The 24,593-nt window shown below is 44.2% G+C and overlaps 1 protein-coding gene across 5 annotated transcripts in view; it reads right to left on the bottom strand.

The window, feature by feature from the left end:
• Fam163a (family with sequence similarity 163 member A) overlaps window positions 1-20,822 on the bottom strand; it is a 32,051-nt gene extending 11,229 nt beyond the window's left edge. For 3 of the 5 annotated variants that reach the window (XR_781440.2, XR_781439.1, XM_010630271.1), the window contains exons 1-2: window positions 20,717-20,822; window positions 8,179-8,270 (exon numbers count right to left, since the gene is read on the bottom strand). The gene's annotated coding sequence lies outside the window, so the exon portion shown is untranslated. Of the gene's footprint in view, window positions 1-8,178; window positions 8,271-16,957; window positions 17,018-20,716 lie in introns of those variants that run through there. The other 2 variants (XM_010630273.1, XM_010630272.2) reach the window with 2 other exon arrangements.
• Between the last annotated feature and the right edge of the window lie 3,771 nt (window positions 20,823-24,593).

Raw genomic sequence — 24,593 nt, 5'->3', positions numbered from 1 at the left:
GGAAACTGGCCTCTGATAGAACTCCTCTCTTCTTGAGCGTGTGTATGACTAGTGCGTATATTTTAACTGGAAGAATACAGCACAAGCAATGGGAGATCACTTCTGTGAACAAATACAAGATTCTGCCTTCCCTCTTGCTAGCCAACTTTCTCTTCCTGGCTTTGATGCAGCAAGCCGCTATATTGTAGAGTCCCCTATGACCAGAAATTGAGGGTGGCCTCTGACTAGTTACCAGGTAGAAGCAGAGGCCCTCAGCTCAATGACTTAGAAGGAACTGAACAGTAACATAAGTGAGAGTGGAAGCAAATCTATTTCCATTTGAGTTTTTTGATGAAACTGCACCTTCAGTCCAAACCTGGACTACAGTCCACAAGAGAACGTGATGCAGTAGAATCTGCTCCCCATGCCAGGATTCCTGACACAGAAACTGAGATGATCAGTGTGTATTGTTCAAGCTGCTAAATCTGTTACATAGCAAGAAGTAAGCAATGCACCTGAATCTCACATAAACCCTGCAACACAGGAGGGAAAGCCAGACCATTAAGTGATCTGCTTAAAGTCACAGGAGAGCAAATGTTTGAGTCAGGACCCCAAGGACAGTGCTTTGGAATTCCTGTTATACATGCTGCCTTTTCTCCAGCTGCGATAGCCAGGCCGACTCCATCTTGTGCCTCAATGCCATTTTGTACCTGTGCTTGAACAAAGTGCTTGTACTTGAACAAAGCACCCAAAACCCCTGCATACTTTTGTCAGTAAACCTGCTGCAGTTGCAGGATGTTTTGTAGATCACCCAGTGTGTGTGAAACTTCTTTGTGCCCCTCACTAACTTGGCATGGTTCTGCTTCTGTAAGATTCTGCTTGTTCTCCCCTAAGCCCTCCCCAGCTGCAAGCATGATTTGAAAGGAGAGATCAAACTGCTTCCCATTGCCGAGGAAACTTCTGGGTGCTAGCCCCCCTCGGCTGCCCACTATAACAGAGGGCTGGAATCTGGCACAGAGTGTGGCGCATCTCTATTGTTTGAACTCGCTTGTCCATAACAGTTGGAGGCCCCAGTGAGATGGCCACACCAGGTGGACTGGCCTTGCTGTAATCCCTCCTGTCTGTAGCAGTAAGCTATAGGGGAGGTACCCCTGAGATGTCCCAGGGCCCCACAGTCTCACTGCTTACACTGAAGGGACTGCAGAGATGCCTGAGAAGCCCTCCAAATTTTCTAGAGTCCATCTGGTCTGGCCAGGATCCTTCTGGTTCTAGTGGGGGAACAGTAGTCCTTTTTTTTGTTTTGTTTTGGTTTTTTTTTGTACCAGGGATTGAACTCAGGTCCTTGAACTCGTAAGGCAGGCGGTGGAACCACTGAGCTAAATACCTGGTACAGTAGTCCTTGATGAAGGCATTCCTCAGGCCCCTCCATAAGATCAGGATGCTGACTGAGGTGGCCTTCTGGTCTGCGCTGGTCTGTTCTGGAAGCAAGCCAGCCGATCTGGTAAATCCCTGGCGATAGGGTTGGACTGCCTTTACCCTCTGACTGACTGCTGTGTGAATGCATGAATGGCTGGCAATAGGCAGCACAAATAAGAGACTGTTCCGCCCGCGTCCCACGACAAGGAGGGGATCCCCCCTCGGAGTTATGGGGCTTGTTTGGGGTTGTACTGTGGTTCTGTGGACACATCTAAGAAAAGCCAAGCGGGTGCTCTTGCAAAGAGATAAACCCTAAAGCCTGGACAGTCCTTAAAGTGGCTGTGAGGCTCATGTCCAGTCGACTGCCTGAGTGGTTCCTCCTACCGAGGAACACCCCCTCCCTTCATCATGACCTCGTTCAAGGTGCATCACATAAGCACTAAGGCTCTTTTCTACGTCCAGACATCTTCTCTTTTTATTTGTTCTTGTAGCTCTGGTTAGAGGAGCCTTTGATATCAATACGGGGGTCTTGGTCCTTTCTTTAACCCCCAAACAATCAATGTAGTGTCAGGCCCCTCTAACCAATGACCCTTTTGATATCCTCTCCCTCACACTGCTTTGTCTTCTTTTCTTATTTGTTCTCATGGCTCCTGTTCTTGGGTATCTCCTGCCTGCCCTAAGTCTCTCCACCATAGGGTCCTCATCTTCACAACCTGTTACACCCCTGGTCTGCATGATTAGAAATTTTTCCTCGGGATTTTCTGGTGATTATGGAGTGAAACTGTCATATTTTTGTGAGCTCGAATGGCCCTTCTTTGGTGTGGGCTGGCCCTCCGAGGGCTCCCTGGACCTTGCCATGGTTCAAGCAGTTTGGAAGTTTGTGACTGGGTCACCAGGACACCACAGTCAGTTCCCTGACATTGATTCCTGGTTTACTCTACAGCAGCACGCTCCCCCACGGCTAAAGGCCTATGCTGCAAAAGCCTATTCAAAGATGCTTGTTTCCAAAAGTTGCTCTTCCCCTTGTAGGTGGATTCTGGAGAGACAGAAACCAGTTCCGCAGCAGTCAGATGCTGAGGAAGTCCTCCCCCATCCACCACCATACAACTCTGGTTCACGCCCCTCTCCTGTCTGTCCTGACCAGTCTGCTCCGTTTCTTCTTCTACTTCCCCTGCTATCTCTCCCCCATATGAGAGTATCTCTGACTCCGGCAGGACGTCACTACCCCTGGAAGTTGCAGTCCAGAGATGTTCTTGCCTTTGAGGGAGGGCCCTCTTCCTGATGGGGCAGAACTGGGAACCCACCTGTTCCTGGTATATGTTCCCTCTTCCACTTATGACCTCTACAACTGGAAAACCCAAAATCCATTCTCTGAAAAGACCCAGGTTCTGATTTCCCTGATAGAGTTGATCTTTAGGACTTATCTTCCAACCTGGGATGACTGTCAGCAGTTGTTATTGACCCTGTTCACTGCTGAGGAACAGGACAGGATTAGATTTGAAGCTAGAGAGCTCTTATCAGGGGGAGACTCAGAAGAGGAGACCCAGGAATTACTAAAGCAAGGTTTCCCCTCAGAGCGGCCTACACAGGTCCAAATTCTTCAGTGGGAGGCCAGGGATTTGGCTCAGTAGTTCTGCCACCTGCCTCGCAAGTGCAAGGGCCTGACTTCAATCCCCGTTACCAAAAAAAAAAAAAAAAAATTATGGTCACAAATTCTTCAGGGGGGAGGAAGGCTTTACTCACCTTTCATCAAAACTTGTTAAACATGATTCGAGCAGCAGCTCAGAAACCCCTAAATCTGTCAAAAACCACTGAAGTGACACAAGGACCAGAAGAGGTCCCCCCGCCCCCGCCACCGCATACCTAGAGAGATTCAGAGAGGCCTTCTGGGTTTACACCCTGTTTAACCCCTCTGCTCCAGAAAACAATAGAGCTATAAATTTGGCTTATGTTACTCAGTCTGCACCTAATATTAGGAGAAAATTACAAAAATTGGAGGAATTCCCAGGAATGAACATGTCTCAGCTTTTAGAAGTAACTCAAAAGGTGTTTGACAATAGGGATTCAGAAAAACAAAAGTTGGCTGTTGCCATGGCTGAATGGTTGGCAAAGAAACAAAGATGGCACTCTGCGGGACCCAACCCAAGGAAGCCCAAAGGACAGGAGCTTAGAAAGCCAGGAGGATCCCCACCATTGGTCAGAAATCAATGTGCCTTTTTCAGGGAGGAAGGGCATTGGAAAAATGAATGCCCCTATGGGCCCTCTGCCAAGGTACTGTCTCTTCCTACATTTGCAGGGAAAGAAGATTCAGACTGAGGAGGCTAGGGCTCCTTCTCTCTTGGTCCCCAGGAGCCCATGGTAAATGTTGAAGTAGGTGGCCAATAAGTCCATTTTCTGGTGGACACTTGCACTGAGAGGTCAGTGTTAAAACTCCCCTGAGAAAGTTTTCATCACAAATCATTCCCATCTAGGGGTAACAAGCAGTCCAAAACTTCCCGCTCACAAGTGGGCAGCTGGTGAGCCTGGGATCAAAACAAGTTACTCACTTTTTCAGGTAATACTGGATTGCCCCTTCCTTTTGCTGGGGCAAGACCTCCTTCACAAATTAAAGGCTACCATTTCTTTTACTCCACCTGAGGCTCAGATGTCACTCCTTTCATACCAACTGTCTTTGACCATCACCCTGTCTGAGTAGTATCTTCTCTGGAGAAGAAAACCCTTCTGGAGGAAATAAGCCCTGGGGGCTTATTGGACAGACTTCAGGCAGAGTTCCCAAAGGTGTGGGCAGAAACTAACCCAGCAGGCTTGGCTGCTCACCCTGCTCCAGCGATAGTCAAACTCTTGTCGACTGCAACGCCTGTGTGACTTCGACAATACCCTATAGGCCAGATGGGGGTAGCTACTCATATGAAGACATTGATCGACTTTGGGGTATTAACTCTCTGCAAGTCTCCATGGGACACCCTGATCCTACCTGCACAGAAACCAGGGACATCAGATGACAGACTGGTTCAGGACTTGAGAGACATTAACTGGCAAGTGGTAACTCTCTGTCCTAATGTCCCCAATCCTCCTGAGTTTGCTGTCTCCTGAGCACCAAGTGTATACCGTACCAGATTTAAAGGATGACTTTTTCAGTGTGTCCCTGACCCCAGCTAGCCAGCCTATCTTTGCTTTCAAGTAGACTGATCCAGTGTCCAGCAACTCCTGCCAGCTCACCTGGACCTGGCTGCCTCAAGGATTCAAAAACGCACCCCCCTGTTTGGTGAGGCCCTCCAGAAGGACTTGGTGAGTTTTTGATGCCACCACGCTAACCTTACCCTGCTTCAATATGTGGATGAGGACTGGGGATTTAGCTCAGAGGTGTTGCTGACTGCCTTGTAAGCACAAGGTCCTGAGTTCGATCCCCAGTGCCCCCCCCAAATGTGGATGATTTGTTATTAGCTGCTACTAGCTATTCAGAATACTGAAGGGGATGCAAGAGCATCTTTAGCTATTAGAGGAGTCTTGGCCAAGAAGACACAACTCTGTGGCCCTAATGTATCATACCTGGGGTAAGAAATCTCAGAAGGAAGAAGAACCTTGTTTTAGGCCAAAAAAAAGGGCCATCCTCCAGATAACCACACCAACTACCAAGAAACAGGTATGAGAATTCCTAGGTGCAGCTGGATACTGTCACCTATGGATACCTAGGTTTGCTGAGATAGTGTGGCCCCTCCATTGGGCAGTGGAAGGAAATCAACCCCTAGAACTGGGAATAGATGAAGAAGAAGCCTGTCAGAGTTTGAAAAGAGCTTTGGTATCAGGTCTGGCTCTGGCAGTACCTGATGTTAACAAACCCTTTCATCTATTCATCCATGAGGTAAGAGGGACTGCTAAGGGAGTTCTAACGCAGTCCTTGGGAACTTGAAAGTGCCCTGTGGCCTATCTCTCTAAAAGATTAGACCCTGTGGCCTCAGGATGGCTTTCATGTCTTCTGGTGGTAGCTGCCACAGCCTTATTGGTCAAGAAGGCTGACAAGTTGACCCTTGGACAGGACCTAGTCCTAACTGCCCCTCACTCAGTAGAGACTCTGCTCAGGGGGGCCATTAACAGATGGATGTCAAATGCCCACCTCACTCAGTATCAAAGCCTCTTGCTCGACTAGCCTCACATAATCTTCTCAGCAGGACAGGTTCTGAATCCAGCTAAACTGATGCCAGATGATCACCCTGACATCCCAGTTCACAACTGTGAGGAGCTGCTGGACCAGACCCAGGGGACCGATTGAACTTCTCAGACACCCCCTTGGTTGAGGCAGATGCCACCTTCTACATAGATGGAAGCAGCATGGTGGTAAGTGGCATATGGAGGGTGGGAGCTACAGTAACTACAGTTGATCAGGTCATCTAGGTCCAGCCTCTGCCCGAGGGGTCCGTGGCCCAAAAGGCAGAACTGATTGCCTTGGCCCAGACCTTGACATGGGGAAAGGAAAAGAAGATAAATGTGTACACTGACAGTAGGTATGCCTTTGCTACTGTACATGTCCGCGTGAGCATCTACAAGGAGAGAGGGCTTCTGACAGCTGCAGGAAAGACTGTCAAAAATGAAGAGATATTGTCTCTCCTAGAGGTGCTATGGCTTCCCAAGAAGGTGGCTGTCATTCATGTACAGGTTCACCAAAAGGACAAATCAAATCGAAGACCACGCAGCCAGAGAGGCAGCCCTGAGGCCAGCTGAACCCTTAGTCATTCTGCCTCCCTCGAGTCCTCCTCCAATCTTTGGTCCCCACTAGCTGCACTTACAATGAAGCAGATGATAAAGAAGCAAGCTGGCTGCAAGCAAAGAAAGATTCTCAAGGCTAATGGAAATGTCCAGATGGTCCCATCTACCTCCCTCAGGCATTAGGACGACAGCTCACCCAGCAGCTGCATTTGGTTATGCACCTGGGGGCCTCCAAGATGGCTGAGCTTCTAGCTCCAAGATACTGCTTTTCAAAGCCGCAAGAGCTGGCCTGCCAGGCCTCTCTCTTAGGTGCCCAACCTGTGTATAAGTAAATCCCCACCAGGGCCCATCTGCACCCCTTGAGGTCAGATTCCAGGGTAGAAATCCTGGAGATCACTAAGAAGTGGGTTTCACAGAGATCAAACCACCAACAGGTGGCTATTGCTACCTCCTGGTTTTCATAGATACCTTCTCAGGATGGGCAGAGGCCTATGCTACTCAGCAGTGGGAGACTGCCACTGTGGTGACAAAGAAACTTCTTCAGGAATTCATTCCCAGGTTTGGACTGCCAGTATCCAATGGATCTGACAATGGCCCCACATTTGTAGCCTCTATAACTCAGTCAGTAGGGCTCAGGGTATAAATTGGAAACTCCACTGTGCCTACTGACCACAAAGATCGGGGCAAGTGGAACAGATGAATTGGACCCTAAAATCTACTCATCCTGCTGTGAGTTCTTCCTCAAGTTTATGTGTACAGAAGACCTCAGGGATGGGATTTTACAGCACTCCCAGGACCATACAGACAGAAGTGAGCAGCCCCCGCAGTCATTCCAATTTTGTTGGGATTGGGGGTAGCTGGCTCTGCAGCACTTGGAACTGCTGCAATGGCTAGAGGAACTCTCAGCCTTAGTGGCACAGGTAGACACCGACCTCGGAAGCCTGCAATATGCTGTTGAGACTTCACTCCCAAGAAGAGTCACTAGCTGAGATGGTCCTCCAGAACTGAAGGGGGCTTGATCTACTGCTCTTGTCACAAGGAGGATTATGTGCTGCTCTAGGGGAGGAATGTTGTTTCTATGCCAACAAGTCTGGCATAACCCATGATTCTCTTGAAAAGGTCAAGGTAAATCTAAATAGATGTCAGAAGGAGAAGGAAAAAAACTCATGGTATCATAACCTGTTCAGCTGGAGCCCTTGGGTAACTCCCCTCATCACTGGACTGGCTGGTCCCCTCATCATGCTTTTTCTTGGGCTCTTGATTGGCCTTTGTATTCTTAGTTGGATAACGAAGTTCATAGCCTATGTTAAACTGATGTATATGAGATCCTACTACAAATCCTTGCATAACCCCCTGCCTAATCAAGAGGCTCTCACTGAATCAATGCTTTGACATCATGCTTAGAGGAGTTGAGAATGTTATAGACAGCCCGACTCCACCTTGTGCCTCAGTGCCATTTTGTGCCCATGCTTGAACAAAGTGCTTGCAACTTGAACAAAGCATCCAAAACCTCCCACATTCTGCTTGGCAGTAAACTTACTGCAGTTGCAGGATGTTTTGTAGCTCATCCAGTGTGTGTGAAACTTCTTTGTGGCCCCCCGACTAACCTGGCATGGTTCTGCTTCTGTAAGATTCTGCTTGCTCTCCCCTGAGCTCTCCCCAACTGAAAGCATGATTTAAAAGGAGAAATCAAACTGCTTCCCATTGCTGAGGAAACTTCTGGGTGCTAGCCCCCCTCGGCTGCCCACTATAACAGAGGGCTGGAATCTGGCACAGAGTGTGGTGCATCTCTGTTGTTCAAACTTGCTTGTCCATAACACAGCTTTTTGAGAAGGACAAAGAGATCCCTGTGTTCCCACCCAGGTCCTAGAAGTTCTGGGGCAGAATGACTTAGTAGTGGCCAGCTAAGGGGCTGGAGTGGCTCTCGGGGACAAGCCTAACGTCCATGAAAGAACACTGAGGGCTCTCCCTCTGTGGCCAGGACTTTTTGAAGCTCCCTCCCCACCCTGATTCTTTCCTGCTCTGGGCCAAGACGTTTTCTTCTGGGGAAGAGCTGGTTGGCCCCTGCCTTACACTCACGTGAAACAGCTAGAGCAGCGGTGGCTCAGTCATGCAGGCTGCGCCTGAGCAGATAGCAGTTGGGGGTACGTCATGGCCAAGGGCATCAGTCCCTGCCAAAGAAGAGAGGAGAAGGTCAGTGTGAGCTGTTTGTAGAGGACTGGCTGGAGCTGGAGCAGGCACTGGTTGTGACTCTAGAGGGGGCTTCTTTGCTTCTTGTCCTGTCTGGTTGCTTTGGCCTGTAAGGCTCCCAGTCTAAGAACCTGGGGAGAGAACTTGTAAGGTCACATCTGATCCCATCCTCATCTCCTTCCCTCGGTGCTGCTGTTTGGAACCTTGCCTAATGCAGTAGCTGCAGCAGCAGCATTCTGGCCAAGAGCAGAGGCTCAGCGGGGAAGGGAGCCCATCTGCCTCTTCACACGCCCCTAAAGAGCTCAGATCATCCTTGGCTGCCTTCATGACTGGCCCCATGTATCTCTTTCCCATACTCTTCTTCACTGATCCCTTAGCCTGTTAGTTTCTTCCAGTGCTCTGAGTCACACACTCCTTTAGCTGATGTCCTGACTTCCTTCAGGCCAGACAAGCCAACTGGAGTCAGCTGAGTAAGTTCAGGTTGACTCGCTCATACAAGGGGAGGCAGGACCCACTGAGACATCTAGGAAGCTAATGTCAGCTAATTATGGGGTCTCTTTACTGTCCCCTCAATATCCATCCACTATTATTTAGAAGACAGTCTGGGCTGTACATGGGGTTGGAAGGAGAAGCATGTGATGTGGCAGTTGTCCTGAGAAGACCCCGGCTGTTTGTATAGGGGAGGGGACCTGCTCACTGACCACAGCCACTGAGCCACCTTCTGAAAGGACAGAGTTGAGGTTCTCTGCCTCAGTCAAAGCTAGAGGTCAAAGGACAGACATTAGTGCCTCAAGGATTAGCATGCATCTCAGTGCAGGTCTCAGATGCAGAGCTCAGGACAGGTTGTAAAGGAAGCAGGTAATATATATCATCTGGTCCTGTCAGCATATTCACCTTCCTTCTCCATTTGGGCCTTTATCTGTCTCCTGGCTCCTGCCTCCTGTGCTCCGAGTACCCAGGCGCCCTCTTCTCAAAAATGCTGTCACTCTCACTGAACTGTAGTCCTGGGTGTCTGGAGGTTAGAGCAGAGCTCTTCCTGTCCAGGTTATGAGGTTCCAAAAGTTAGAAGTCGGAAGACTAAAGAGAATTTAGGACAGGTCCTTCATCCCCAGAGCTATGTGCAAACTGCACATTTGGAATGTTAAGAACATCTGTTTCAGGATTTCCCTCCCCCATAAAATACAGGCGGGCAAATAATTTGGCGAGCAAGATTTCCTTGGTGAGAGCTGTTGCTGAGCTGTGGATCCCTTCCTCTAACCCTGAAGGAAGGAAAGGGCATGGGCTGACATGGGCTGTCTCAAGTACCATGCAGTGGCACAACAGTGAGAAGCTGGAGGTGGCCCCCAGATGCTGTGGGGTTGAGTAAGAGGTTACAAGGGATGGTGTGCTTCAGAAGAGAATTTCAGAAGATGTCCCCTACCCAAATTCACAAAAGCAAGACCTCGTTTAATTTCCTCCCAGATGTCTAACCAATAAGAAGCCACAATTACCTGGAAGGAAGTGGAACAGTTTTGAGGTTTCAGGGGTGGACGAGAAAAGCAAATACAAACAGCAAAGGAATGCATGTGGCTCACCTCCCAGGCACTGCCAGCCTGAACCAGATCCAAGGTGGGGGAAAGGAGAAGAGCGACACTGCCAGACTGGGTGTGCATCGATCACTAGTCATTATTAGGACTCTAATTTCTGAGTTAAGACTGCACGTATAATTTAACTATAAGAGTAACTATCATCTAAGAGTAAATTTGAAACGAGACAAAACAGCACGGCTGACTGAAATTTTTTTGTATGGCAGGGGAAGATTTCTTTGATTGAACATATTTTGAAGTGAAGGGATAGTTGGGGGGAAAAGGTTGTTTCTAAAGCACAAACCACGCGACGTACTTCCTTAACGTATCAGTTACTCATAGAAAAAAGTGATCCATGGAAATGGACTCTACAATATCTGGCCTAATACCTTTATTTTCTTATTGGAGAGGATAAGTGACTTGCTGATCAAACACAGCAAGGCAGAGGTGAAGCTGGAGAGGCACTGGGAGAGCAGTGTCCTGAGCCCAGGGTACAAAGAAAGGCATACGTAATGCCTCTAAAATGTCTCCTGCTATTTCACCAGGAACTAAGGCGTCCCCTGAAGTAGGGTCTCTCAAACTGATTTGATGGGAAGAGTCACCTGAACCACGAGTTAAAGAGCAGAGACTGAAGATTTCCTGAGGCAGCACCTACAGCAGTGGAACTCAGGAATCTGTATTGTTAATAGGCTTGCACTTTACCATCTGGCCCTTTTGGGAAATGATGCCAAAAGGAAGGTCTTTAGGAGGATTCAGTCTCTAGGCAGCAAGGGTAGCACTGGGGAATGATGGTGAGCTTGTAGAGCCTGTTGCATCATCTGCTGCCCAGGACAAGAACTCTGGGTTCTGTGTCCTTGGAGCAAATGGGCCAGAGTCAGGAGGAAGTGGAAGTCTGAGAAGAGCCTAAGGCACATTAGCCTGGAGGGCTAGGGCCAAAAAAGGGGTCAGGATGGGAGGACCTTATAGGTTGTTTTCTAACAGAGGCTGGGAAGGGACTTTAAAAGCCACCTTGATGGAACATTTCCTACTCTATTAGGATAGGAGTCCTCTGTTCCCTCTGGAGGCACCCAGCCCTCAGAGGCTTCAAACTCTCAGCAGTTAGAGTCACCTCACCTCACTGCCTGGGTGAATTCTGACAGGACATGCTGGCTGCCGCTGGTAGCACATGTAATTAAGGATCGCTGCCCGCTGCTCTTCGCTCAGCCCCCTTAGGAACACGAGTTAATTGAGGAGAGCCTAAGCACAGGCCAATCTCAAGTTTTTTCGGGTGCAATTAAACTTTCTCCAATTGTTTATTAATGTGTGAAATTGACACACCAGGTTAGCAGCTCCCAAGAAGAAGAACCTTTTCCTTCATACCTATCGTCCTGGCTGCAATCCTCAGGCAAGTCTGGTAGAGGGTAATAAAAGTATCTCTATACTTTGATTTTAATTGTGCCCATTACCCTGCCTCCCAGGATAGGAAGAGATGGTCACTGAGGTGAGTGCCCTAGAGGGGCATCCATAGTAGCACACAGGTGTGCGTTGCTCGAGGAAAGAGCTTCTCTAAGAAGTACAAGGCTTTCTCACAAGTCATCAAGATTCAAAGACATCAATGTAATAATGGGCTATGGTCAGGAAGTTTACAAAAGGGGCTATCCCAAAGGCTAACAAGAAAACCGTAAGAAAAGTAGCTGAGTAGGATCATCGGGTGAGGTCTCCCCACAGACACACCAACGCAAACACCTATTATGCCTTCACAAAGTACCTTTGCAGGAGCTAAGGAAATCAGGTGAGAGACCAAGTACCTATTTTTAGTGTTCAGTGGACCCTCAAGTTACAACTGGCCTGACATATGAACAATTTGGGTTACAACTGGCATTTTAGTTTTAACTTTTACGAAGTCTTGAGTTACAACCAAAATGCTGGCTGCTTGTTCTTCCAGATGGTCTCAGATACAGATTTAATCCATAAAGAGTTCTGGAAGGAATATTGCAACATCCTTTCCTGTTTGGGGTCAACTGGGAAATCCTGGGCCAGCATCTCTCTAAGGACCCTGAGATTGAAGCGGATCTGCCTATATACAGGAGAGAGACTTTGAAGGCTGTGTAGAGGACCTTGAGCCTTCAACTGACCAACTTGAGTTACAACCAGCCCTCAAGAATGAGTTGAGTTCATAAGTCAAGGGTCCACTGTAATACTAAAATGAAAAAGGAAGAAAAAAGAAGAAACATATGGAAGATGGCAGGAAGGAAAGAGGTGCCTGTTCCCCGCTTCCCTCAGCCCCAAGGCAGAGAGACACCTCCCACTTGGGGAAGGAAAAGGGAATTAAGGCCAGGCTTTAGACTTGCAGCCCAGTACCAGGCCCACCACTGTGCAACTCAGTGCTGGGCAGATTCCATGACTACTACCGAATGGGGAATGTGTTTCTCTGCAGTTCAAGTCAAACTTACTGGTGAAAAAGTTTTGCCCCGTTCCCTCAACGTGTCTGAGCTTCCGGACACTTCCGCTCAGGAATTTTCTTTGTTCTCAGTTTTATGACTTCTATCTCCCCACCAAATGTGAGTGGGATGTGGCTCTGTGCACCGAGCCTGCTGTCTGTAATATCTGATAACCAGTGAATGTGCTGGGCTCAAATGACTTGTGCTCTTCTTAACCAATTCAAACCGCTTAACCCCCATCCCAAGAGTATAACCTGCCCTGCTTGACCCCAAGGGTGGGGTAGTTTCTCTGTGAAGTTCCAGACTGACCTGCTGGTGTTTAGAATAAAACTGTATACTTTGCCTCCAAAATTTCCCGGTGCATCTTCCATTCTCCTGGACTACCTGTCTGTATGTTCTAGCTGACAATTTGCCGCTTCACTAACCACCAGACCAGTACCTGGGGAACTGAGTTGCTGGAACCATGATGTTAGGCCTGTGGCTGACAGCCTCCATCTCTTGTCCTCCAACCTCTGCAAGCAGAGCAGGTAACAAGACTCTACCTGCTGGGGACAGGGCAGGAAAGCTAGCACAGGGCTTAGTCATGGAGCCCACTGCTAGACCCAGCATTCAGTAGAAATGGAAGGCCCCATGCACACACAGGCCAGGGCTCACAGGTGAAGCCTGTAGAATGGCTTCAGCATCACACAGAGACCTACGTGCGGCAGAACAGACTCAAGTTTCTGCAGTGTCATTTGTAGCCTTAGAGTAGCCTCAGGGCACACCGCCTCCTTTCAGTCCAGACTGACCAGGATACTGTGGCTATGAGACTTGGGCGTGACCCAGTAACCTAGCTTAGTGCAAGCCTTAGGGACCAAGGGAATGTCTCTACCATTCATCTCCTAACCTTGGGCAACACAGTTATTGCCAGGCCAGTGCTTGCAAATGAAGCTTTAGACTTGCCCCAGTGTTAGGTAGGGACCCACATCCTAGAGATAAACTCTGTTTCAGTCTGCATTTCTGCCAGTTGCAACATGGGCCCTGGTGTATCACAAGACTGTGCAGGTACTTGCAGTGCTGAGGCTCAAACATGACCCAGCTTAGTGTCAGCCTAGGTGGTCAAAGGACTGTCCTTACTATCACAGCCCCAAACTTGAACAGCATAGTGTGCTGCAAGACCCTTTCACTGGGAGTAGGGCAGGATAGTAGACACAAGACTGCCCTGGAACTCAGTGCAACCTAACACTGGGCAGATCCTAGTGGCCCTCATCCCCAGGCCTGCCTGGGACAAATATTCTAGAAAAGCCCCTGTGTCAAGGGAACACACGTGGCCCCTGCATATGGGACTCCTATTGCAGCTAGCATCACTCGTGTCTGGTTGCAGCAGTCTTGGGCCACAAATCCATCTTGGCAACAGGCAACCCTTAGTAATGTGGCTACTGGTCCTACCCCACCCAGAGCTGTGCTAGGCTGTGGGCTCAGGGTCCTATCTCAGTCACTCTGCCCAGAGCTGAGGAGAATTCCAGTGCCTGATTACATGCTGATAACTGAGTATAACCCCAGAGGCAGCTTTGTGGGACTACACTACTCTCTTCCAGGTACTCACCTCCCCCCACCCCAACAATATACCAACAGAGCATTTGGGACAAACTTGGGCTTGAATTGCCCTCTGTACTGAAACAATGACACCACACCACTGACAGACTCCTGGCAAATTTGGACTTGGGTGCTGGGAATGACTATAGGCTTAGAGAAAATAAACAACCTTTGAATGCCTAGATGATGTCACACACCAACAATCAGAAGCTTTCAGGAAACCATGACCTCACTGAAACTCAAATACCAGTGCCAGAAACTGTAATCAGTATGGAGACCTCTATGATACAGAATTTAAGAAAAATTCAACAATCTTGACGAACACAGAAACATTTCAATACTCTAACAGAGAAAGTCAGAGAGATGGAAGCAAATAAAACAAGCAATTCATGTGGTGGCACATGCCTCTAGTCCTAGCACTGTGGAAGGCTGAGGCAGACAGATGGCAAGTTTGAGCCCAGCTTGAGTAATTTAGTAACTCAGTAAGATCCTGTTTCAAAATAAAAAAATTTAGGGCTGGGGATTTAGCTCAGTGGTTCCACTGCCTGCCTCGAAAGTGCAAGGTCCTGAGTTTGATCCCCAGTATCAAAACAACAAAACAAAACAAAAAATGTAAAAAGGGCTGGGAATGGAGCACAATGTAAAGGCCCTTGGTTTAATCCCCAGTACTAGAAAAAACAATTCAAAAGTAGGGAGGATAAGAGGCTGAGGCAGGAGGATCGCTGTGAGTTCCAGACTAGCCTGGGCTACATAGTGAGTTCCAGGTCAGTCTCAACTACATAGTGAGACTCTGTCTCAAACCCCGCCCCCCAAAAACAAAACAAAACAAAAAAAGAGTACAAATATACAATACTAGTATTCCTTGTCTCTTTTTATTTTTTTGGTTTCCTTTGATAGTTTTATGATCAATATTAAATTGCTATTATTTTGAAATAGCTTAAGACTAAAAGATGTTTTTGTAAGCCTTATGGTAATAATATAACAAAGATCTATAATAGAAAAACCAAAAATCATGTGCAAGGAATCAAAACACAGTATTATAGTAAATCACTTATGGACAAAGGAAAAGCATAAGAGAGGAAGAACTACAACAGAACTACAAAATAAGTTACATGGTGGCTGAGATAAGACCTTACCTATCCATAATTATCCTGAATGTAAATGGATTACATTCTCCAGTTAAAGAACAGAGTGACTGAATGGATGAAAAATAACATCTAACTATATGTTGTTTTGAAGAAACTTCACTTCTGAAGACACACACATATACCGAAAGAAAGGAATACAGATGTTCCATGAAAATAGAATCCAGAAGAAAGTAGGAGTAGCTATATTTTTAACATATTTAAGTGAAAAGCAGTAAAAAGAGACAAAAGTCATCAGTGATAAAAAAGCCAGTTCAACAGGAAGATGTAACAGTTCAAAATATAATATTACAGCACTCTACATATAAAGCAAATATTAATAGTCTTAAAAGGAGAGACAGACTCCAATACAAGAACAGCTGGGGACTTGAACATTTTGCTTTCAATATTAGACAGATTATCCACACAGAAAATCAGCAAAGGAACAGCACAGTTAAACTGTTAAACCTTAGACCAAATGAACCCAACAAAATTCCACAGCAACATGCCATCCATCAGCTTCCTAATACACACTTTTCTCATTAGCACACGGAACCTTTTCTAGTACAGATCATATGATACACAAGGACAATACACAATGACAATATACAGAATAAATTTCAATAAGCTTTTAAAAGTTGAAGTACCTTTTTAGGTATAAATAGTATGACATTTATCATTGAGAATTTGTACCTGTACACGATCTATCTTGGTTCTTATCTTTTTCCCTATTTCCCTGCCCTCCCTTCAACCCTTCCACTCCTCCCTATTGACAAAGACTTTGTTTCCTTTTTATGGTTTGTTTGTACTGGGGATCAACTTGGGACCTTAAACTCACAAGGCACGTGATGGAACCACTGAGCTAAATCCCCAGCCCCTCCATTTTTTTCCTCATATATTTCCCCTTTCCCTTTTTTTCCCTCTCCCACTTCTTCCCCTTCCCCTTTGGACCTTTTCTTCCTATTTCACATTATCTATTATACACTTTTATCCTCATTTACACTTTCAGTTTCTCACAGCAGAGAAATTATTCGGTATTTACATATGTATCCTATTTATTTCACTTAAGGGTATGGCCTCAATGTGCATTCAGTTAGCTATAAATGTTCTAGTTTCTTACTCTTTATGGCTAAGTAGTACTCCACTTTAGTAAAATAAGCAAACAAACAAACAGATCTTCTTTATCCAGTCACCAGTTGATAGGCATTTGGGCTGTTTCCAAGATTTAGCTATTACAAACTGTGCTGCTATAAACATGGGTGCACATATATCGCTGTGATATGATTCTTTTGGGAAGATACCCAGCAGGGGAATAGCTGGACCAAATGGGACCACTAATCCTAGTTTTCTGAGGTATCTCCATACTGATTTCCACAGTGGTTGTACCAGTTTACACTCCCACCAACAGTAGAGAAGGGTTCCTTTTTCCATACAGCCCAGCCAGCATTTGTTATTGGTTGACTTCATGATAGCAACCATTCTTTCTGGAGTGAGGTAGAATCTCAGCATTTTCATTTGGATCTCTTGGATGACCAGTGATGCTGAACATTTTTTCCTTTTTTTTTAACATTTTTTTCATGCTTATTTGCTGTATCTACTTTTTCATCTGAGAAGTATCTATTCATTTCTGATGCCCAGTTTTGGACTGGTTCTTTAAATTTGGGAGGTCTGATTCATATTGTATACCTAAAATGTACCAATAAACTTAATGAATAAAATTTTTTTCTTAAAAAGAATTTATTCCAACTTAACACTCTGCAAGAAACATTGTATTAGAATTTATTACTCTTTAATCCCATATTTTACTGTTTAATATTTTTCTATTTTATGTATTTCTCCAAGGATGTAAACATAAATTATTGAAAGAAGTATAAATAGTTGCAACTTAAATGTTTAGGTTTATATTGCCAGTTCTGTATAAAGAACTTTATCCCAATCTAAATAAACCTATGAAGATTAAAAAAAGAAAGAAAGAAATACCCACCAGCTCTTCAGACAACTAGGAATCAATAAGAAAAACTGCTGGGTGTGGTGATCCCAATGATTTGAGGCTGAGGCAGGAGGATTGCAAGTGCCATTTAGTGATTTAGTGAGACCCTGTCTCAAAATAAAAAGGGATGGGGAATTCATTGCAAAGGCCCTGAGTTCAGTCCTTAGTGCTGAAAAAAAAAGTTTTTGGAAATCGTACAAATACATAGAAACTACACAACTAACATTTGAAGCACCAGAGGATCAAGGAAAAAATCAAGAAATTAAAAAATTTCCCCTTCCCCTTTGGACCTTTTCTTCCTGAGCGGCTGGGGATTTAGCTCAGTGGTTCTGCCCCCTGCCTTGCAAACGCAAGGTCCTGAGTTTGATTCCAGTACCAAGAATTAAAAAATAAATAAAAAATAAAAAATTTCTTGAAACAAGTGAAAATGGAGATACAATATACCAACCCCTATGGGACACAGCTAAAGCAATACTAAGAAGGAAGTTTACAGCAATCAATGTCTACATAAAAAAATGTTTTAAAATTTCAAATGTATCACTTCCTCTGAAGGTGCTGGAAAACAAGAACAAACCAAACTCAAGATTAGTAGCAGAAAGGGAATAATAAAAATAACGGGAGAAATAGATAAAATAGAGACTAAAACAATATAAAAGATCAAAACAAAAGGCTGGTTATTAAAAAAGATAAAATGACAAATCCTTAACTAGAACAAGAAGAGAAAAGTCTCTAATAAATAAAATAAGAGATGAAAAGAGATAAATTACAACTGACACTACAGAAATATAAAAGATCTTTAGAGATTATTATAAACAACTATAGGGCAACAAATTTGATAACTTGGAAAAATGGACAAATTTATAGACATATACACATCTTACCACGATTGAAGCCTGAAGAAATAGGAAATCTGAACAGACAGACCAATAACAAGTACTGAGATTGAATCAGTAATAAAAGGCTCTCATCAAAGAAAAGCCCAGGACCAGATGGCTTCACTGCTGAATTGTACCATACATTTAAAGAAGAATATCAATTGTCCTTAACTTATTCTAAAAAATAGAAGAGGAAGAAATTCTTCCAAAAACTTTCTTGGAGGTCAGTTTTACTGTGATACAAAAAACAAATTGCGAAACAATGAAAAAGGAAACTACAGACTAATATCTTTGATGAACATAGATGCAAAAATCCCCAACAAAATGCTAGCAAACTGAATGCAACAGCACATTGAAAAGATTACCACAGTCAAATGGGATTCATGCTTTGGATGTATAGAAATCAATGAACATGATACCCTATCAATAAAATGAAGGACAAAAATCATATTGGTCATCTTAATTATGACAGGAAAGGCATTTGATGAAACTAGATATCCCTTCTTAATAAAAGTGCTGGGCAAATTAGGTATAGAAGATACGTATCTCAACATAGTAAAGGCCATTTATAATAAAGCAACAGCTAAGATTATATATACTGAATGGGGAAAAACTGAAAGCTTTCTCTCTATGATCTGAAACAAGAAAAAGATGTCCACTTCCTCCACTGTTATTTAATATAGTCCTGGAAGTCTGAGGGTAATGAGCCAAAAGAAAGAAATACTGAAAATCATCAGAAGTGGGAGAGAAGTCAAATTGTCTCCTTTTGCAGATGACATGACCTTATACATACCCCCCCCAAATCCGGAGAGCTGCTAGAAATAATGAATGAATTTGGCAAAGTTTCAGGATACAAGTATCAACATACAAAAATAGTAGCATTGCCCTATGCCATTAACAATGTATCTGAAAGAGAAATGAAGAAAGCAATCCCATTGTGATAGTTACAAAAATTTGCCTAGGACAAATTCTCAAAAGCACAGGAAATGATAGCAAGAATAGATTAATTAGATAGATTATAGCAAACTAAGAATTTGCAAAGCACAGGAAACAACAGAATTCAGAGGTAATTTATACTATGGTGGAAAATATTTGCAAGCTATCTGACAAAGGGTTGATATCTAGAATATATAAGGAACACAATAGCAAAAACTCAGTAGCAAAAACCAAACAAACAAAAAAAATTAAAAATGGGCAATAGGCCGGGTGCAGTGGCACATACCTATAACCCCAGCTACTTGAGGGACAGAGGCAAGAGGATCACAAGTATGAGCCCAGCAGGGAAATTTAGTGACACCTTGTCTGAGAAATTTTAAAAAGGGGTGAAATGGGGATGCAAATCAGTGTGAAGACCCTGGATTCAATCCCTCACACTACAAAAACAAAGCAAAACAACACAACAACAAAAACCATGAGCAATAGATCTAAGTGAATAATACTTACAAAAAGACAAACAGATTGTCTTCAGATCCATGAAAAAATGCTGAACATCAACTGGGCACGGTGGCTCAAAATAAAAAAAGGGGTTGGGAATGTATCTCTGTGTGAAGGCCCTAGATTCAATCCCTAGCACTCCCCCAAGCACCCCAGAACAAAACAAAACAAAAAGCCTCACCATCACTAAATGTAAATGAAAATCACACTCATTATTAGAAAAATGTAAATGAAAACCACAATGAGAGCAACTCACCCCAATCAATATGGCCATTATCCAAAAGACTTATAGATATCAAGTTCTGGCAAAGAAGCAGCCAAAAAAGGATCCCTTGCATACTATTCGTGAAAATGGAAATTAATACAACCATTAATGGAAACCAGTATGGAGGTTGCTCAAACAATTAAAAATAGAAAGTATATGATCCAGCAATTTCACTACTGTGTATATGTGTGTGTGTGTGTGTATATATATATATTTCAAAGGACATGAAATTGGTATGTCAAGAGGCATCTGTACTCCTGTGTTTATAACAGCAGTATTCATAACAGCCACAAGCTGGGAATTTAGCTCAGTGGTTCTGCCACCTGCCTTGCAAGTGCAAGGACCCGAGTTCGATCCCCAGTACAAACAAAACAAAACAAAAAAACCACAAAAAAACAAAACCAAAAAACCCAAAACATAATAGTCACGAAATGGGAACGACTTAGTGCTGCGGTGGATAAAGAAAATGTGGTACAAATACACAACAGAATATTATACACAACAGAATATTATAATTTGGCCAAAAAAAAAAAAAGGAGAGAGAAAAATGAAATTCTATCATTCATGAGAACATGAATGGAGCTAGTACATTAAGTGAAATAAGTCAAGTACAGAAAGACAGGTACTGTTTGATCTCATGTGAAATCCAAAAACACCAATCTCACGGAAGTTGAGAGTAGAGCAGTGGCCACTAGAGGTTGGGAGAGCAGAGGTAGTGGTGGGAGATGGTGGTGGGAGAGAAAGGTTGATCAACAGATACTAATTTACAGTTAAATTGGAGTAAAACATTCTGGGGTGCTCTTTATCCAGTAGAATGACTACAGGTAACAGTAATGTACTGCATGTACATTTAAAAAAGCTAGCAGAAAGTATTTTACTTTATTTATTTATTTATTTTTGGTACCGGGGATCGAACTTGAGTCCTTGCGTTTGTGAGGCAGGCACCGGAACCACTGAGCTAAATCCTCGGCCCGATTTTGATGTTTTTATAATAAAAGGATAAATCTTTAAGGAACTAGAGAATGTTTAACCTGATGTAAACATTGTGCATCATAACATATCAAAACATTGCATGGTACCCCATTATATGTACAATTTTTATGTTTTTATGTATTAATCAAAAAATAAAAAAGGAAAATATAGGACATACAACCCATAATCTGAGAAATGAGCTCTCACCTTTACCTGTGAAACTGGCAAAACTCAGGCAGCAGGATAACACCAAGGATCACAGGAATACTCAGTGTGGATGTGGGGGTACAGACGTGCTGCTGGTGTTGCCATGGCAGTTGCTGAGGAGTGACCTGGCATTACCACTCAGTCATATTACGTACACAATGCTCCACGCAACAGCAATTCTGCTCCTGCCTCAGTGTCCTCCAAAGTTTTCACTTTGGCCATAAGTGGTCGTAGATGAAGATGTTCATTACTATGTTGTTTACCATGCAGGAAATTGGAGGCAATCTCAGCGGACATCACGGGGGAATGGAAAGGGCAAAGCACCTAGGCGCACACCTGGAGGATAACGCAACTGTGTAAAACAATGGAGCGGATGTATCACAGCAACAAGGAGAAATCTTAGCAGAGCGCTAAGGGAAAAGGACAAAAACAAAAGCACAAGCATGAGATGCACAGCAATACTAGTTACACATATTTAAAATCCAAGCGTTCAGCTCAACAATTCACATTTTCCAGGACATATACGAAAAAGTGAACATATATAAAATTCCTTAGAATGGCGGCTTATGAGAGGAATGACAATGGGAGACTAAAAAAAGAACAAAAATAAATTAAAGTAACAGAGGGGCTTTGGGCAGACCAGTGATGAAGGCTAACGTGCTGTAATCCTAGGAGTGAGATAAACTTAGTCTTTTGCATCTGAGGTCCAAATGAAACAGAAAGGATAAGGAGGCTCTCACTTCCCACAGGGAGCCTTCCATGATCAAGTGAGTGCTGCATGCTTTCTTTGGTCTTCCTACGGCTTGTTAGTCCTTAGGTACCTGTATTAATTGATACACTATATCCTGTGGCTACATTTTGCTTCCTTCGCTAGAGTATACATCATTCGAAAGCACTGACTTGGAATTATGTGTCTTTGTTAAGATCCACTCCAGCTCGCTGGTATTCTGCACATTCTGGACTCTGGAAGGACCAAGTCTAATGGGAAAGATGATTTGTATGCAGAGTGCTGTCTCAAACAGCGCTCCATCCTGGTCTGCTCAGCTGTATGGTGAGTCCCAAGACTTGGGTTCAAAGTCTATTTCCTATGCTTATTACCTGCGTGATTCTGGACAATTAATGATCTTCCTCTGTAAAATGGAGATAAATACAGGATGAGTATTACATGGGGGAAAGGAAAAGGGTGTTAAAGTTATGCTGCCTTCTGAGGAGGGCTTATGTTCCACGAGCCTTGGGTCCTTTCATGCAACTAACAGAAGACAGCAGAGATAGCCTTTCAAGCTCACTCATTCTTTGATAAATCTGCTTGGGCTAAGGTAGTGATGGAGAGCCTTTTAGAGACAAGTGCCCAAACTGCAACCCCAAACCCACTTATCTGGATTAAAGATCTAAATATTAAAACAGAAATGCTAAACTTGCTGGAAGATAAGTTAGGCAGAACTCTGGAAGACACTGGCATAGGAAAAGGCTTTATGAACAAATCCTCAGTAGCACGGGAACTAGCAGAAAGAATCAACAAGTGGGATCTCATCTTATTAAAAAGCTTCTGCACTGCAAAAGAAACCATCAACAGAACTAAGAGACAACCTACAATGTGGGAAAAACTTTTTACCAGCTGCTCCTCAGACAAAGGACTTTTATCTAGAATATATAAAGAACTCAAAACAACCAGCACCCCGCAAATATAAAGACCCAATTCAAAAATGGGCATCTGAAATGAACAGACATTTCTCAGACAAAGAAATAAAAGCAGCAAGCAAATATATGAAAAAATGTTCCACATCACTGGTCATTCAAGAGATGCAGATGAAAACAACACTGAGATTTCACCTCACCCCACAAAGAATGGCTGCTTTCAAGAAATCACACAATAACAAATGTTGGCACGGTTGTGGGGAGAAAGGAACCCTTCTCCATTGTTGGTGGGAGTGCAGACTGGTGCAACCACTATGGAAGTCAATATGGAGATACCTCAAAGAGCTGGGACTAGAGGTTCCATTTGACCCAGCCATCCCTCTGCTGCGTATCTTTCCAAAAGAATTAAAAGAATCATACCACAGTGATATATGTGCACCCATGTTTATAGCAGCACAGTTTGTAATAGCTAAAACTTGGAAACAGCCCATCTGCCCACCTGTTGGAAACTGGCTAAAGAAGATGTGGTTTTTCTATAAAATGGAATACTGTTCAGCCATAAAGAATGAGAAAGTAGATTCATTCATAGGTAAATGGGTACATTTTGAGGATATACTCCTAAGTGAAATACATAAGTCACACATGTGTAAATACCGAATAGTTTCTCTGTTGTGAAAAACTAAAATAGTACTCAAGATCCTAATGGGACAATTAGCAAAGTGAAATAGGAAGAAAAGGACCAAAGATGTAGGGACAGCAAGAAGGATAGGGAAAGGGGAATAAGGGAAAAGGAAAAAAATATGAGAAAGTGTAAAAATGGAATTAAAGTGTTTGAAGGTGGGGTGGGGGGGTGAAGGGAGGGCAGGGACAAGGGGAAAAAATGAGAACCAAGATCTGTCATGTAAAGGTACAAGATCACAGTAATGAATGTAACTGTGCTGTCTACCTAGAATGAACCAATAAATTCAATTTAAATTAAAAAACAAACAAACAACAAACAAAAAATCAAAACCCACTTATCACAAAGTGCCAACACTACAGTTAAATCTGAATACTGAGGTTTAGTTTAGGAAAAAAAAAACCTCATTAACATCTTTTATCTTAAAAGAAAAATAACCTGCATGCCGTAGGTTTGCCACCATTGGGCTGAGGTTTGGCATGGGCCTGGTAAGAGCTGAATCTTGCAGAATAAGAGAGTAAGGTGGATAGTCAGGATGTATACAGCAGGTGGATCAGAAAGGGCGGAACAAGGAAGAGAGAGGAGCCAGAAAACGTGCTGAAGCTGGGGCTTCGGTTGCATCTTCTGGCCAGTTAAACATCCTAGCAGTCAGTGCAAATTTTGAGTTCTCTTATTTAATTGTTAAATTTTTGTTGCTTCCTTAAATGTGAGTGATAGTTTCCTTATTTGTGGCAATCAAATGAAGAGGCTGAGCTCATATCTGGGTGTGTGTATCCATGCCCCGTGGATTGTACTCAGCAAAATCTAATTGTGGGGGCAGGAATTAAGAGCTACAGGAGACCAGAAAAATAGAGGTCCTTGAGGCAGTTTGGACTCCCTATGAACCTTGTAATGGGAACTCATGCAGGGCCTGTCTGAATCCCGCAGGATACATAACCCCGGGTCATGGTAGAGTTGTGCCTGAGGTAACGCATATGAAAACTGTCATTTCTCTTGCATTCTGTCCTTGACCACTGCTCAGATCAGAATATGTCCCTAAGGCTGCTGTTCATGACTTTGACTAATGTTCTGCCCCAAACCTTTATATCTTGCAGAAGCTATGTTACTCCCTTCCCTTATTCCTCATCTGCTAGCAATTGAGCACTAAAGAAAGTGCTTGGTCCTGAGCTCTGCCTGAGGAACTTGCAGATGAGGAGCCTTCAAGGAGCTCTTGGTGGGGGCATGAGGGGGTAAACAAAAGTGGGCATGGCCTGTCCTCAGGTTTCAAGATCTTAGATGGCCAGGCCACCAGAGGAAGGCCTTTGCAGGACTTTTGGGGTCTTTGCAGCTCCCATCAGACCACCATGGTGCTTAGGGCCCTCAGACTCCCAGTAGCAGGCATTTGTGTCAAGTTGATTCAGTGCTTGGAGCTATCCATAAATATTTGCTGCAGATAAATAACAAATCAGAGAGGCCCTGCTTCTCTCAGCCAACAGCCAGCACAGAGGATCTTGATGCCTGTGGCAGAGGCAAGGCCAAGCTTACCCCGTCCTTGATTCGGGTGACACAAAGACAGGTGTCTTA

This window comes from Fukomys damarensis, unplaced genomic scaffold, assembly GCF_012274545.1.
Source record: "Fukomys damarensis isolate Sample0158 unplaced genomic scaffold, DMR_v1.0_HiC HiC_scaffold_11, whole genome shotgun sequence".
Classification (NCBI taxonomy): domain Eukaryota; kingdom Metazoa; phylum Chordata; class Mammalia; order Rodentia; family Bathyergidae; genus Fukomys; species Fukomys damarensis.
This window is presented reverse-complemented; position numbering and strand designations above follow the sequence as displayed.